At 39.5% G+C, this 17,110-nt stretch overlaps 1 protein-coding gene across 6 annotated transcripts in view; it reads right to left on the bottom strand.

Moving 5' to 3' along the window:
* Positions 1-17,110, bottom strand: part of LOC129174224 (cyclic nucleotide-gated cation channel beta-3) — a 77,469-nt gene that overhangs the window by 55,869 nt on the left and 4,490 nt on the right. The window lies entirely within an intron of this gene.

A 17,110-nucleotide genomic window follows, 5' to 3' on the forward strand; every position in this document is an offset into this window, starting at 1 on the left:
GCGAGAACCGAACCAGCAACCATCAGTTGTGGAAAGTTACAGTAATGGAAAAATCATTTTTCATCCATATGAGCGCCATTTCATTTGTCCATTTCTTTTGGAATTTGAAATGTTCAGAAGTAAAAATGACAGCTGAATGTTGAAATGCGTAAATAAAGTTGAATGATTGAATGAAAGGATCGGACCAGCAGCTTTAGGCTTGGTAAAACGACGACTCTACAACCTGAGCCATGTCATCCTGTAGAGCGGGGCGTCCAAACATTTAATATCATATCAGTATTAACGTTTTCCTTGAATATTCCAATTCTGCTACTAAAATGATTTTCCTCATAATATTACAAGTTTCTCAGAAAATGACTTACTCTTAATATTTGAACTTTTTTCTTTTATTTTTTCCATTTGTTGATGTTTTGTCTTGTTAAATTCTATTTTTAGAATATGATGCCGGCCAATAAAAGCCGCAGCCATAAATGGCCCTCAGCCCACACTTTGGACACCCCTGCTTTAGACTGGGCAGAATGTTGCAGAAATGAAAATGTCAAATGATCAAATTAATTGCCCCTTCATTTTCAATGCAAAAATTACAGTAAATATGGGGATTTTCTGAGAAGTTCTGATAGCCGTGTGTCTCGAATGAGCTAAACATTGACAGTGATTGGTTTAGAGGAATAAATAGATGAAAAATGGTGTAGAATTTTGTGCGTAAAACTGATTTTGTGCGTCCGTTTCTCCCCTGTTATAATAGCTTGGTTACTCAAACTTTGGTGGAGATAAATAAATCAATGCGACAGCATCGTGTTAGCATCTTCATTTGTTTTGTTAAGTCAGGAGCATGCCTCCATAAAGCGCCACTGAAAGGCTCAATGAAGGGTAAACAGAGCAGAAGTACAATGAAACTGAATAAAACAACTAGTGCACAACCAAAACCCAACAAGCTATTTGACACCACGGAGATGTAATAATGTACAATGTTAACATTTGTTTTATTGTATAATCTCTCTGCTTCTGCACTCCGAGGGCTGTTATTACTTTGGTGCGCAGATGATGGCATTTGGGAAAAAAAAATAATGCAGCCTCTTAACGCAAACCTTGCCGTTATTTGATTTGCAGTCTAGCCACACTGGCTTGCTTGCATGTGGAAGGGTGGTGGGGGATTCAATAAGTGTGCCTATACACATTATAGTTAAATGGGGTCAGTTTGGCAGGCCGTGTCTGCGCTCCCATGGTGTATTTCAACAGAGATCAATAGGACTCATTCTCTTGCATTGACTTTCACTCACATTTCACAGTGTTCCCTTGTACCCCAGCAGTCTGCAGCCAATGACACATTATGGGCTTGTGTAAAAGGTGGCCAGGCCTCTGCAGCACAATGCATTATGGGCCAGGCTACTTCATAAAGCCCATGGCGCTGGAATGGTGGAGTGACACAAAAAATATATAGCTCCATTTTTAATATGAATTTCTTTGTAATTATTCATTTTAATTAACAGAAATATTAAAATATGTGATGAACATCTTACAGCTAAAGAGTTGTACTGACCCATATATACATACTTTTTTCTCCACGCAACAAAGAATTGTTTTTAAAATCATATTTTTAATGTCAGGGAAATCTTACTTCCTTTGTATTATAATATTTCTTGGCTGCCAGGCGGTTATTTGATGGCTGATTCCTTGATTTAGTTTTTTTTTTTTTTGTCTTAAAATAGTTAATTTTTTTTTGTCTTAGAAGTGTTGTGATTATTTAAACAATACAAATTACTGTAATTGGCCCATATGTGTGGCTAATATTTTCTAAATTAGAAATGTTAAAATAATGTGTGATTAATGATCACGTTTTACAAGTAAAATATTGTATCGGTCCGCATATAAGACAACCCTGAATATCAGGTATTTATATTATGTTTAACATATATAAATAAATGTCACTTTTTGGAAATATATTTTCTCAGGCAACATCACAGACAATATTTTTGAAATCATATTTAAATCAGATTTAATGTTGATTTTTATTTTTTATGAAATGAAACTCAGAATATTTTCATTATTTTTTTAAAAATAACCTAAATTTATGGTAAATACAATTTTAAATATATGTAATTTCATTTTAGAAAATAAGTCTTTTTGTTATACTACTATATTAAATTCATACCAATGATTCCAAATTAAATCCACACTTAGTTCCCCTCTCAGCTGTGTCTCGCACCACAGTGTGTGTCCTAAATCCATTCTGATGTCGGTTTACTCATTAATAACTAATACCTTTGGAGCACTACTCCAGACAAATTGAAACTTAATAACAAGGCTCTGAAGTGCATTTTAAGCAGCAGCGAGCAAACAAATGCAACATCATCTCTGCAACACCTCACTAATAAGATGTAACGCGCCATCATGTGTATCATACAGTATTTAAGTTTCCTCCAAGTATACACCTTTATTCCAATGTAATTACAAGAGCTACATGCCTACTATAATGTAAATATAGCCTAAATCACGGCTAAAGGTAAATTAATGCATGTCTTCTTATACTGGCCTTTGGAAAATATTGTAATGTGCAGCACTGAGAAGGTCAGTGTCTTGTGGCCTTTGTTTGAAATGTTTTTGTTGTGTGACTGGATGGAGTTGAACAAAGAAGTCATGAAAATGTCATCTTATTGTATTCTTGGGGATATGTGAGGGAAGAAACTGACGTCGGTGTTCCGTTTCCGTGCAGGAAGACACGTCACAAGTGGAGTACATTTAAATATGAAAGAAATGTGCAGCGTGTATGTCTAAAGACACAGGCCTTGTCATGGCAAGACAATGTGGAATTGGAAACCAGACCAGAAGTGACACGCATTGACAGAAAGCAAGCCATCACATGTTGTGCACATGATGGAGATTGAGCCATTAAAAAGGTGTTATCACTGTTTTACTCAAGGGGACGCTTGACACACACTGCCAAGACGACAACACCCTACCCACGTGATATATATCACGGTTAGGATAACAACACTCTTGGTATTCCCCAGGAGCCTTTTCTCATCACCCCCAAGTGACAACATGTTTCCAAAAGGCCCCTCTGTTTCACGCTGGATGTTCTAACATCAGTGATGTGAGAGATGAAGACTTAGAAAAGGGAGCTAATTGACGGCTTTTTTGCATTCCAAAAATGGACAATCATGTGGCTCTGTGTGGTCGATGTGTCAAACCCCCGCTGGGTTGGGCCCAGAGCTCCGAGCACTGAGTCAGTGCAATAGTGTCATGGCAGATGTATCCTCCAGCCCTCTCCTGGCTCGCAGTGCCAAGCCACAGAGATGCGCTCAGCTGCAGCCGGCGGCACTTTGCGTGATGAGCCTGGGCAACGGCCTCAATACGGACTGATGCCGAAAAAGGAAAAAAAAAAAAAAAAAGGGGGGGCGGGGGGCGGTGGGGGGAGGACTTCCTGGAGAAGCGCCGTTTGTACATACTGGCTGATCAAAAGTGTCATATTCTCTGACGACAAACGAAACTGGCTTTATCCCCCTGGCTATTGCATTATGAGACATGCAGGACGACAAATTTTCACAAGCGAATGGAATCAATGACACCGGCGGCCGAGTGTGCGTCGCGTGCCAGCAGATGGCACACATTCAGAACTTTTACTCTCGTCTGGCACCACACATTTTAACACTTTACAACACCCCCTGCACAAATGCATGAGATACAATACAGAGCACTTGTAGAGAAAATGTCCGACTGTTCATGCTAAAATGTTTATACAGCAAAGCATAAAGTATATGCGAGGGGAGGTGTGAAGGGTGAATGGCAGACTCACATGCCCAGACACACAAGGCTATTTGAATCAGGTGATAAGCATGTGTAAGACTTATTTTGAACACATGAGGGCCTCTAGCCTCCACCAGACAATCATAGCTAGCCAGTGACATTAATGTGCATCTTAGCAGAAATACATATGTATGTTCGTGCATAATTATAGCTCATATTAGGCGGACTCGCATGCCTAGACACCCAAGCCTATTTGAATCAGGTGATAAGCATGTGGAGGACTTGTTTTGCAGACACGGGGCCTCTCACCTCCACCAGAATCAAAGCAAGTCATATTTTCCAGGGCCGGCCGCACGGTAGCCGAGTGGTTAGCATTTTGGCCACACAGTCAGGAGATCGGGAAGATGTGGGTTCAAATCTCCGCTTGGGCATCTCAGTGTGGAGCATTCATGTTCTCCCCGTCCATGTGTGGGTTTCTCCGGGTACTCCGGTTTCCTTCCACATTCCAAACAACATCCTTGTTAGGTTAATTGGAGACTAAATTGTCCATAGATATGAATGGTTGTCTATATATGTGCCCCAGTCCAGGGCGTACCCCGCCTCTCTCCCAAAGTCAGCCGAGATAGGCTCCAGCATACCCAGGTGACCCCAATAAGGGAATAAATGGATGGATTACATTTATATATTTTTATATTGATTATAACCTCAGCTCTTGAACACAGGAGGGATTTGAATATGAGCCAATAGTAGTTTTTGCCATAAACGAAAATAGTTTTATCATTTTGTTGACACATTCAAATTGAAAAAGGCAAAATCTCTAAATCGTCTTGAGAAACTTCAAGTAAAAAAGTATCCCTATCACTAAGCTTGCCGGTGTCGGATCGATACCAAAATTGGCAATATCGCCCACCCCTACTCTCAGAGACAAACAAAGCAACACAAAATCCACAACCCTATACCTGTGATGGGTTATTTCCAGCATTGTAATGCCCCCCACACCCACCCCACATAAAAAAAAATCAACAACAAATCTTCAGATCAGATCTTTCCTCTGAAGGTCAACTCAGTGTGACAGCCAGGAAGTCAGCAGTTGATTGCTCGCCGACCTGCAGCATTAGCCTCCAAGTGATTATTTTCTAACGCTGTGCTGCGACATGGCTGGTGAGGAGTTTGACTGCTCATTAAAATGCAACAGGAGAACGTCAGAAGAGGAACAATGTTGGCTGCCTTCTGTCAATGGATTATTTTAATGTGTCTAAGTATGGGCAGACATAACAGCAATTAGTTGATCACTGATTGCAAGACAACTGGGACGCAAGGGAAAGCACTACGTGGCTGCAACTAGTAGAGGCGCTCTTGATTTAGTCCGTCTAAAGCAACCAACTTGTTTCCCTTCTGAAAGCGCCTTGAACAAAATAGCAGCGGACAGCATTGTAACAAAAACAGGCTTCTCTACACATTTTAAAATAAAGCAGTGTGCCAGCTTTCCATTCGAACCAAGCACGATGTTGCTGTTAAAACGTGAGTGTAATGTTAGCACATATTGTAGCTATGCTAGTTTTGCTAACATACAGTACGTGTCCTCCCCCACTCTTAATGTTGTTGCATGTGATATATAACATTTATTCTGTTGGCTAGAGTTACAGAATACAGTAATCCCTCGTTTATCGCAGTTAATTGTTTCCAGACCAGACCATGATCAGTGAATTTCCGTGAAGTAGGATTCCGGATTTATAAATAAAACATTTTCGTAGTTAGAGCATAGAAAACCTGTTTATGACTTTTGAAATATGTTTAACATTAGAGCCCTCTAGACATGAAATAACACCCCTATAGTCACCTTTACGCTCCTGTTACCCAATATAGTTGACTTCAGAGGAAATAAGACTCGTACTTGTGTGTGTTGCTGTAAGTGTGTTCCGGTGGCGCGGCCAGAAAGTGATGTTGGGGGTTCAGAGTTGTTGAGCTGAGTTTTAGCTTGGCGTGGGTTACAGCCCAACAGTAGCCCGTGTTAGGGAAAGCTGTGAGATCATTCAAACCTGCAATAAAAGCCTGTTTTGCCGATTATGTCTGGTGCTTGTCCATCCATCCATTTTCTATGCCGCTTATCCTCATTAGCGTTCAAGGGGTATGCTAGAGCCTAGCCCAGCTGACTTTGGGCAAGAGGCCGGGTACACCCTGGACTGGTCGCCAGCCAATCGCAGGGCACGTACTGTACAGAAACAACCACTTCATACCTATGGACAATTTAGAGTCTCCAATTAACCCAAAATGCATGTTTTTGGAATGTGGGAGGAAACCGGAGTACCGGGAGAAAACCCACGCACGCACGGGAGAACATGCAAACTCCACACAGAGATGCCCAAGCGGAGCGACAGAGTCAGCATGACTAAAAGCATTTTTAAACTGTCCAAATGCCAGCATCAAGGCAAGACTTTGGCCAACACTCTTGGAATACACAAGCATGGGACCCCTGAGTTACTTTATATTGCTGAAAAATAGTATACAGTAATAATGTTCCTCATGGTCAATCACGGCCACTCGGGGATGATGTGTACATGCATTGTATCCACAGCATATCCATCCATATTCCATCAATCATAGCATTTTAAAATGGTAGACTGCGTTTCCGTACTCGTTTCCTGGCATGATACACAGCGACATATTTTTTGGTTTTCTGCCTCATGTGAAAAGAACTCCCCTGTTCATTATGTCCCTATTAGCTCATCAAGTGTGGCAAACGTTAGCACGTCGCCTAGACGCCCATGATTATGAGCGTGCTTATCTTTATACAACCATAGAACCAGCAGAGGACGTGTCGACTGGGAATCGCTTCCACGGCGGCGTCAATTAGCGGGGAGGAAGACCTCTTCACATGTGCGGTTATTATGTTGTCCCTAAAAAGCTTCCAGATGATGCAGGCTTACACTAATGGTGTTTTAGCTGTGTTGCTAAATTGAAACACATTAACGGGAGAGCATGTGTGTGTCGCTGAAGCCAAGTCCTTTGCTGGGGATGACACACACACACACACACACACACACACAGTGAGTTTCCTCGCCTAGATTAGCGGTTACAAGACTGGAAAGCAAGGTAATTGCATGACTTACTGTATGCCCTCTTACCAAATCAAAGCACAGAAATAGCCAACTTTGAAGCCAGTGATCTATTGCATATTTCTTTCCCAAAACTAGACACTTACCTGGAGCCAAAACAATTAATTATCCAATTAAATATTATGGGAAATCCATTTTGTTTTGTCTGTCTCATATTACGACTTAAAACTACATTTTTTTCTTCAAATATTTCAAGTCTATGCTACTAACATGACATTTTTCCTCATATCACAGGTTTATTCTCGAAATGTTTTTGTTAAGAGTATGACTTTAGTATTTTGACTTTCTTGTAAAATTACTAGGGTTTCTCCCCCCATCCCCCAACTTTCCTGTAAACTTTCTCCTAGTAATTATGGCTTTATTCCCATAATATTTTTACTTTATTCTAATATCATTTAACTTTTTCTGAAACATAATTTTCCAAAAATTACAAATTTATTGATCGTTTTATTTTCTCATATTTTAAACAAAGTCATCTTTTTCTTTAATATTTCAAATTTGCTAGTGAATTCTTATTTTTCATCAAAATATTACGTTATTCTCAAAAAAAAGTCAACTTTTCACCTTAATATTTTGACTTTGTTCTTGTAAAATTACTGATTTTTCCATTTTTTTCCTGTTTTTGCCGTTTTTGTTTTGTTAAATTATATTCTTACAAAATATTTTAAAAAACAATTTTTAACTGCAAATGTCCCATGGGCCGCACTTTGGACACCCATGGTCATACTTTTATCATGAAAAACTGCTGGACTGCACATTAAACATAAAAATGTGATTTAAAGCTGCTGTATGTCACGGGCGCCAACTGTGGAGCAAACTGCAAGCGTTACATCCCCTCTTCCTGCTTTGAGCACATAAACTATGCCCCAATAAACACACAAGTTATGTTTGTTGTCAGCTAATGATAGCACTTTGACAAAGTTTAGCTACTATTGTTAGCTATTCTTGAACAGTATGACTGAAAACTGTCGGTCGCTGAAAAATAAACATTTTTTGTACTTTGTTCTTTTAAAACCATCATCTGTAAACATATGCTCGGCGGTGGTGGTGGGGGTGTTATATTTTTTGGGCCGGTGACGTACAGCAGCTTTAACGGCAGTACAATGTGCACCTCCTGCTCTTGGTATCATTTTATTGCTTTCCAACGGGTGTTATAGCAGGATTCATCATCCTAGCGTTTCAGTAAACTTTTCTAAGGCCCAAAGAGTTTGCATGGAGCAGTTTGGAGCAATAATTGCAGGCTGTAACCTGTGAACTACACTGAACACACCCCTCAAACCTCCTCTGTCCTCATCTTCTCTTCACCCTCAGCGTTCTAATAAGGCTCTTTAAGTTGACATTCAGTCCCACCGCCTCCTCCCTCTGCAGGCCACACGCTTCCGGCGCTGCTGTCTGGTTTCTAATTGTTCTAATAATTGGTTGCCGCTAATCTCGGCCAGGGATGCGACCTCAGCCCACAGTCAGCAGGATTTGTGATAATGAAATAATTGCCCAAATGCTTTTATTTTATTTTATTTTTCCAGCTGCTGAAACCTGATGCATCAACATTCATTCCGTTTCCATCGAACACATTTTCCACTTTAATTGAAATTTAGATTGTGGTTGACCTGGTGGGCGAGGCTGGACAGGAGGCGGGACGGGAGAATGCCAGCTGTCTGTCACTGCACGCACGTGCGTGGAGGAAGTGTGCGTCATCCATCTTATGGAGCTTAGCGTCAGCTATGCATTATGCTAATGACTGAATCTGAACCACTGAGGCCAATCAGTACTGAAGTTTGCACATTACTTACAGACAGCCTGCAATTTTTGAAAATAAATTCACAAATGACGAATACATTCTTTTTGAAGCTCTAGTCGAAATATTCTGGATTTGATCAATTTGGGGAGAATATTCAGGGGATAATGGGAAAAATGTCAATGTGGCGTAACCATAAACTCGTAAACAAATACTTCATCTTGTGTGAAATTTTACAGTAATCTTACAAGAACAAAGTCAAAATACAAAGAAAGTGGTTTTGAGAATAATGTAATATGAAAAATAATGTTTTAACTTTATGCTACTAAAATGTTAAGAAAAAAATGAATAAAGTTGTAATTTTTGGAAATTGACTGCAGAAAAAGTTACAATGTTATGAAGTCAAATTATTATGGAATAAAGTCAAAATTAACTGAAGACAATTTACAAAGAGTTGAAATAGATGGATAATTGATTAGGTGGTGTATCTGATGTCGTGGTTACTAGCACTCAAGGCGGGCTTTCATTTTTAGGGCATGCTGCATCATTTAACAAGAGGGACTAAAATAGATGCTTCCTCCCCCTGTGGGATAGGACGTGGTGTTCTTAGGACCTTGTGGGGGGGGGCCTCTGTGAGGGAAAAGTATACTTTCCTTACAATGCGATGGAAATGAAGACGCGACTGCTTTGACGATGTTGGGGTAGTTCAAACGGAGACTGCATCACTCCAGCGAGGACATACGTGTGCAGTTGAAATGGGTCGGCTGGTACTTGTCTTGTGGGAACACGGCATTCCCAAAAAGGACTTCCCAAAGTTGCAATAAGATTGTCTTTAGGTTGCATGAGAATGCTGCCGGCAGGACTTGAATAGGATTGCTGGAATCCATCAGGGAGTGACAGTGAAGTAGGTCACATTACGAAATTCTGTTCGAGTTGAGTGACTTATTGTCAAATACTTCATGTATTTGTCTAAACTTTCAGTAATTAAATCAGTTTTTACGAGAATTTGGGTTTTTAATGAAATTCATTCATGTGTTACTGACCCAAAAATGAGTAACAGCACAATTTTATCATGACTAGTCAGCATCCAGCAGCTTTATCTCTGCATGCGCTTTAAAATACAGATACTCACCGTAGTATTAATACTGCTTCTCGGGACTCTGCACGTTACACTTGTACTGCTGTTTGAAGTCAGCAGGCTGCTCATTATTGCCATTACAACACTGGTTCTGTTGCTGCTGTGTTGTACAATGTACTTGTACATCAATGAGCACGTCGGGATTCTACTCTCTCATGCACCCCAAATCGTCACTGAAGTCAGAAAATGTTTGAGAAAATTCAAACCTGCAATAAAAGTCTGTTGTTCCAGCGGTCAAGTCTGGTGCTTGTGTGTCACATTACTGACACCTAGTGACCAGTGTAGAATACTACATATCCTCACATCATCTTTGAAGAAGTCTTCTGAATGCCTTATATTTGTCATTTACTTTAGCCATTTTTATGCTCAAAAATGCCTCATTTAGGCCAGAAATATGTAAAATTTGCTTAAATATGCATTTGTTTTACTAATATGCTGTATTCAACTACAAAACACCTTTAATATATTTTTGAAAACCTGCGACAGTGAAGAAAGTGGCGAAAGTGTAACTAACACTCAATGGTGTCAAATTCCACACATAAAAAAAGCTGTTGTGGTTTCAACAAAATGATCAGTAGCATCACATAGCATTCAAAAACACAGAATGAGATAGCAGTGAGTATAATATCAACATCATCATCATCATCATATAACCCATGGAGTTAGAGCAGGCGTGTACAGACAATGAAAAATCAAAGCATGCAAGCTACACTTTGGAATATGAATGAATGAATATATATCAAGAAAAAAAACTGCACCTCAGCTTTGTGGTTATTTTCAGGTGAAAAGCATATGCGTATAAACTACGCTTTTTCCATTTTTGAACCATTTCATCTTCCTTCTCAAATGATCTTCGTAAATTTACTTTGAATATTTTGACATTATACTCATAACTTTGGCCCCAACCTAATTTTCCAAAACAATTTTTTTTTGTTTCTCAACTTTACGCATATTTATTATTTCAACTACTAATACTAAAATCATATTTTCCCCCTCATATTACGAGTTTATGCTCGTAAAATTATGTTTTCTCAGTAGAATAATTTTTTTTCTCTTAATATTTCTTTATTCTTGTAAAATTACAGGTGTCCCCCCCCCCCCCACACGTTTCTGCTCCCCCCCCTCCCCCCAACTTATTTAATCTTTCTTCTTGTAAATTATGAATTTATTCCCAGAATATTTTTACTTTATTCTTGTAACATTAAAACTTTTTCCCGCAACCTCATTTTCCCAAAAATTCCATTTTGTTTCTCATTACAACTTTTAAAAACAAAGTCTCTTTAATTTTTCACAACTTTATGCTTTTCTGCGGGTACTCCGGTTTCCTCCCACATTCCCAAAAACATGCATGTTAGCTTCATTGGCGACTCTAAATTGTCCATAGGTATGAATGTGAGTGTATGGTTGTTTGTCTATATGTGCCCTGTGATTGGCTGGCCACCAGTCCAGGGTGTACCCCACCTGTCGCCCGAAGTCAGCTGGGATAGGCTCCAGCATGCCCCCGTGACCCTAAAGAGGAGAAGCGGCATAGAAAATGGATGGACGCTACTAATGTTATTTTTCCTCATATTACGTTATTCTCGTAAAATTACAAACTTTTACAACAATCTTGGAGAATTACTGCTGATTTTTCAATGTTTCCTGTTTTTATGAGTTTTCTTGTAAATTATATATTTGTAGAATGTGACATGGGCCAATAAAATGGCCAATGGCACCCGGTCCACACTTTGGACACCCCTGAATTAGAAGTATAATCATTAAAAATGTAAAAAGAAAGACTTTAAGTAAGATTCTGGTGGGGGGGGAATGTTTTATGAATGGGACAGTCTGTCGTTGGAATGGATTATTGCCTTAATTTCCGACATGGGTTTTGTCTGTGATCCTGTAATCTCCAGAAGAGCTTCATCTCCATTCACTTTGGCAACAAAGACTCTTTCAGACGTGATTTTAAAAACTACCAGCTAAAATTGTATGTCACTTTGTAGAAATTGAAACAAAACAAAAAACGTTTTATGATGAATCACTGCGCTGCGATTCATTCCGCAGAAGAGAAATGTGTTTTATCCTCCACCATTTTTAATTGCAGCTTTGCTCGGTGTGGCAATAATGAAAGCGTCTCCATCAAAATCAGGCCATTCTTTCTCTCGAGCGCTCCCCTGAGCGGCTCACCAAAAAAAAAAAAAAAAACCCATAAAAAAACGCCACGTTACCTCCGTCCCTTCATCAAAATCACCTCCATATGAAAGAGGCTAATTAAAAATTGCACTAATGCTTACTATCGCTATCTGTGACGATCTACGCATTGCGTCAAAAGCAATTAAGGATACTAAGTTGGCTTTTGTTCCCCAGTCAGTTTAATTAGTGTGATGAACAGTGGAAGAGGAAGCAGCATCTAAGTGCCAGTCAGCACCGACTCCTCGCAGGAAGGCCATTTTGACTTCACTTCAAACCTCCTGAAAGTCTCTTAGCGCTGCCGCTGTCAACACAAGCGTCACATGGCAAACATTATCCTCATTAAATGTTGTAGGGAAGATGAGCTGTCAGAAATAATCACAATATACTGACCTTCTTTCTAAAGCCACGGCATCCATCTTAAAAGGTCTTGCATAACAAGAAGGTATAATTCCATCCCTGAACAGCATGTTCACTTCCATGCTCCCGTTCCTCCAACGCTTTAATAATTCACACTCTGGGCGAGAGTGCGCTTCTGTTCACTCTGCCTCACGAGTGCTCCATAATGAGGATTAATCAAGGTGTTGTGTTAATGTTGTTGTGCACCATTATTGATTTCAGTGCTGGCAGTAATGACGTTAAAAATAACGGCGTGTTGCTGTTTTCCAGTAAAGCATCAGTCAAAAAAAATGCACCACAAAGAGGAAAAAATATACGGTATGCAAGTCACACTAGACTCTTTTCAGAACATTATGACTTTATTCCCTTAATACTTTGACTTTATTCCTATAATAGGACTGTCCTCAACCCAAATTTCTAAAAATTACAACATTAAATAAACTATATATATATTTTTTTTAATATTAAGTAATATTTCAACTCTATGCTGCTAAAATGGCATTTTCCCCCCACATAGTATTACGAGTTTATTCTTGTAAAGTTGCAACTTTTTTTCTCTTTAATATTTGACTATATTCTTGTGAAATTACAGCTGATTTTTCTCATTTTTGTTGTTTCTCCCCCCGTACAATTATATTTTTAGAATGTGCGATGCGGCAATAAAAAAAGACCGCAAATAGCCCCCGGGCTGCATTTTGTTTTACGACATCTTTTTCATTAATATTTCATTACTATATGCTACTAAAATGGCACTATTTTTCCTCATAAAATTACATGTTTATTCTTATAAATTGCAACCTTTTTACTTGTGAGAATACAACTTTATTTATTCTTGTAAATTTACAGCTTCCCCCCCCCAACCCCCCTCATTTCTGCTGTTTTACTTTTCTCAACTTTCTTTAAAATTTTCTTCAACCTAATTTTTCAAAAATCAGAACTTTATTCATTGTCTGTCATAATAGATTTTTTAAAAAAATGTAATATTTATACTTCTAAAATGACAATTTTCCTCATAATATTACATTAGTCTTGTAAATTATGACTTTTCACTCATTAGATCACAACTTTTTTCTCTTAATATTTTGTCTGTACTCGAGAAAAATTGCTGATTTTTCTATTTTTGCTGGGTTTTTTGGTTTTCTTGCTAAATTGTATTTTAAGAATGTTCAGCAGGCCAATAAAAAAGGTGCGGGCTGACTCAATGTTCCCTCAGAAGAAACGTAACGCATGGCAGGACACCAGGATGCATCCCGTTGTGTAGAAAAAGCATCAGACTGTCATATTTGAACAGCAAAACGTCACTTTTGCATTTGTAAATGAATTAAAATAGACTGAAAATCATACGTGTATTTAGTTAGGCAGTGGCTGATGCAGCAGCTACTATCACCAAGGTAGACATTATCAGTGTCTTAAGTAAACAACACTGCTGTCTAAAGTTGCACATTTGTCAACTGGCACAGGTATCATGCAATTATAGTTGCACATTACTTACAGACAGTCTATAGGAAGTATTGTGTAACAAAAAGTGCCCAGTGTGCTCCATCATTCAATCTGTGTGCCAAACTGCGTCACAAGCTCAACTCAATGAATGATTGAGGCCACTTGGTGTCACCCAAAAGCCAACCACCACCCCCACTTTAACTTAAAAAGGCAGCACATTAAGCTAAGTTACATTGATTTGGATATATACGTTGCAGGACCAGCCAAACTATGGAAAAAAAGTGCAACTTTAAGTATACACGTACAGGTTTAGTCCAAGGTGAAGTTCTTGCATGGGAAAATACATGTCATTTATTGATAAGTACAAGCCTAAGAGCTACACATGAAAGCGCAAAATGTATGTTTTATATTTGAACTGCATGAATATTTTTAATCCAAATGTTTCAGCCTTGCGCTTCCTGAGAGGTTTGGGAATGAGATTCCGCTGTCGCGTATAATCCACTTTTATAATGACTTGGTTGGAAAAAGGGAGGAGTGGGATTGTTGGGGGGGCGGGGGGGGGGGGGGGGGGGGGGACTGTCAGGGAATGACAGCATTAACGCGGCCACTTCCTATAAATATAGAGCGTCTGCTCAGGCTGACTTTTAGCAGGCAGAAGTGACTCATGCAGGATTGGTTTTGGACATGTTAACATTTCCTCTCCAAAAAGGCTTGCTGCTAAACATGCTTGCAGACTATGAATCACCAATAATCAAAACGCCATTATGTCATGTTTTAGTGGCTACAATCAGACGTTTCAAGTGTCCAAGTCCATGATTTCATTCTGCTTTTGACTTTCCTTTTATGAGCTTATTTGCAGCTTTCACTGTCCAATTTTGCACAAAAAAGGCATTTGTGGCGCCCCCTATGGGTTGTGGTGAAAATGCTTTGGAATACATGCTAGCATGCATCTAACGCAAGATACCCTCAAAGTTTTCCTAATGGACTTTACTTCCCCAATATTTTGGCTTTATTCATATATCACTTTTTTCAGAACCTAATTTTCCAAAAATTATATTTTTTTATATTGTATTTCATTTGTAACATGACTTAAAATTTTTGTTTTTTCTTTAACATTTCAACTCTATGCAACTAAAATGGCATTTTTCTTCATAATATTAAGTTTATGCTCTTGAAACTGCAACATTTTTACTTTTTTCACATTTTTACTTTATTCTTAGTACTAATAACTTTTTTTGCAACCTAATATTAAAAAAATTACAACTTTCTCATATTTCAACTTTATGCTACTAAAATGACATCTTTCCACCTTACGTTATTCTCATAAAATTATTACTTCTGTTAATATTTTGACTTTATTCTTGGAAAATTACTGCATTTACTTAGCAGCTCCTTCAGCAGCAGACTGTTACACCCACGGTGTAAGAAGGAGAGGTTCCGCAGGTCCTTCATACCGACCTGAACCATGTTGAAGTCACTATGTATTCTTTACTTGCGTATCTTGCTTGCTGCTGTCACAAGTGAATCTCCCTGCTGTGGGATTAATAAAGTACAATACAATACAATACAATTACATTTTTGCTGTTTTTTGTTTTCTTGTTAATTTTTAGAACGTGCTGCAGGCTAATAAAAAGCCACAAGCTACAAGTGGCTCCCGTGGCGCACTTTGGACACCACTGCAACGGTCAGTGATTTACGGCTAATTTAGTCGGCAAGTGTCGCCCCTGCCTATGTGAAGACATTTTGCTTGATGGCGGCCATGTTTTTGACCGATCTGGTTCAAATTTTACACAAGTGCTTGCCATTCCCCTAAAAGGTGCGTACCAAATTTTATGGCGGGTCGGCACAACGCCCGTAAGTTATGGTGAGCGCATTCAGCTATGTGAGAAATTTCCTGGGGGTCAAACTTCAATAATAGCACCACCAAGTGGTGTATTTGTCAGAAAGCTAATAGCACAGGCAACACAGTAGGGGTGCATGTATTCACCAATTTTCATCCTTTTGTGTGCAGCGGTTCAGGAGTAGAAGAGATCCAATGCCAACACTTAAAAAAAATGATTAGTATTGGTTGTCTGGCTGTGGTTGTGTACTCGCACATACTGACAGATGTTTCTAGCACTACACCGCAGCACAACAGCACACAGGCCATGCAGGCCACTGACCACACATCCTGTGAGGAGGCATGTGGACGTACGCTTCATTGCCCGTCGTCACTTCCTTTACGATCACACACACACACACACACACACAACATGCTCTTTGCTTTACAAGGCCACGCCGCGTAAAAAGACATTCACGTCAAGTTGACGACTTCATGGAGCTTTGGCTTGTTCTCACGGGGCCGGCCCGCTGTCATACGACTTAACTCCCCCCCTCCTGACCGCCCGCTTCCTGCCTTTTACACATTCCGCCGAGACGCAAACCTGTCACCACCTGCTCATGACAGTAGCGTGTTTTGCTTGAATGGGACAAGGAAGGAAAAACTAGAAAGTGCATGTGAATGCTAACATGCTATCAACTGACAAGGAGTAGTAAAGTAATAACAGAAATGTGTCTTGGGTTTTCTCAAGCTGCATTTTGGGTGAGGTCTCCCGATGGACGTACCCATCCTTTACAGAATTTAACCACCATTGGGGGGGGGCGATATTTGTCCCTTGTGGACCTTGCTTAAAGTAGCAAGCAGCATTGAACGGGCCCTAGCACAAAGGCTATCTTCACACAGAAGGGTATGATTCCCGCTTTTGTTTGTGGTACTTGCATGTGCGAAATCACGACGTTTACGGAAATGAAGATTGCTGCAGTGTGCCCTCTCCTTAAAAGGATTTTGTGCAACGGGAGTCAATATGTTCTTAGAGAGAGAAGAGAGCAAGAATTTTGGCTACGGCAGTTTATGAAGAACTTGCTGCCACATCTGTTCTGGGGAGCGCGATGGCGTCAGGAGCGGTGAGACATTACCATGACACGCTTCCCTGGAACTTTTTTAAAATAATTTTCAATTATTTATAAATAATGGAGACAAGAAAGGAAAATTCAACTGAAAATATGGTTGTGTCACTTCCACGCACACCAATGCGGCAAAAAGTTTGTTGTTCTGTCATTCTGGATGAAAGTTAAAAGGCATCATCCACAACCTTTCACAATAACGATGAAGAAGCCATTCCCATCCTATTACCTAAGAAAAAGAAAAATCAACTTATATAGTTATGATTGCCATGAGCTCAGGAAGCAGATTGTCTAGACCAGATGTTCATCTCCACGATATCGTACAACCAAAATAAAGTAGAGCCTCTCCACACTGCTGGAAATGCACTCACAGAAGCCATCGACAAAGCGTAAAAGAAGCTAGACTGTCTGGGTTGTGTT

The sequence above is a fragment of the Dunckerocampus dactyliophorus genome, chromosome 21, assembly GCF_027744805.1.
Source record: "Dunckerocampus dactyliophorus isolate RoL2022-P2 chromosome 21, RoL_Ddac_1.1, whole genome shotgun sequence".
NCBI lineage: Eukaryota > Metazoa > Chordata > Actinopteri > Syngnathiformes > Syngnathidae > Dunckerocampus > Dunckerocampus dactyliophorus.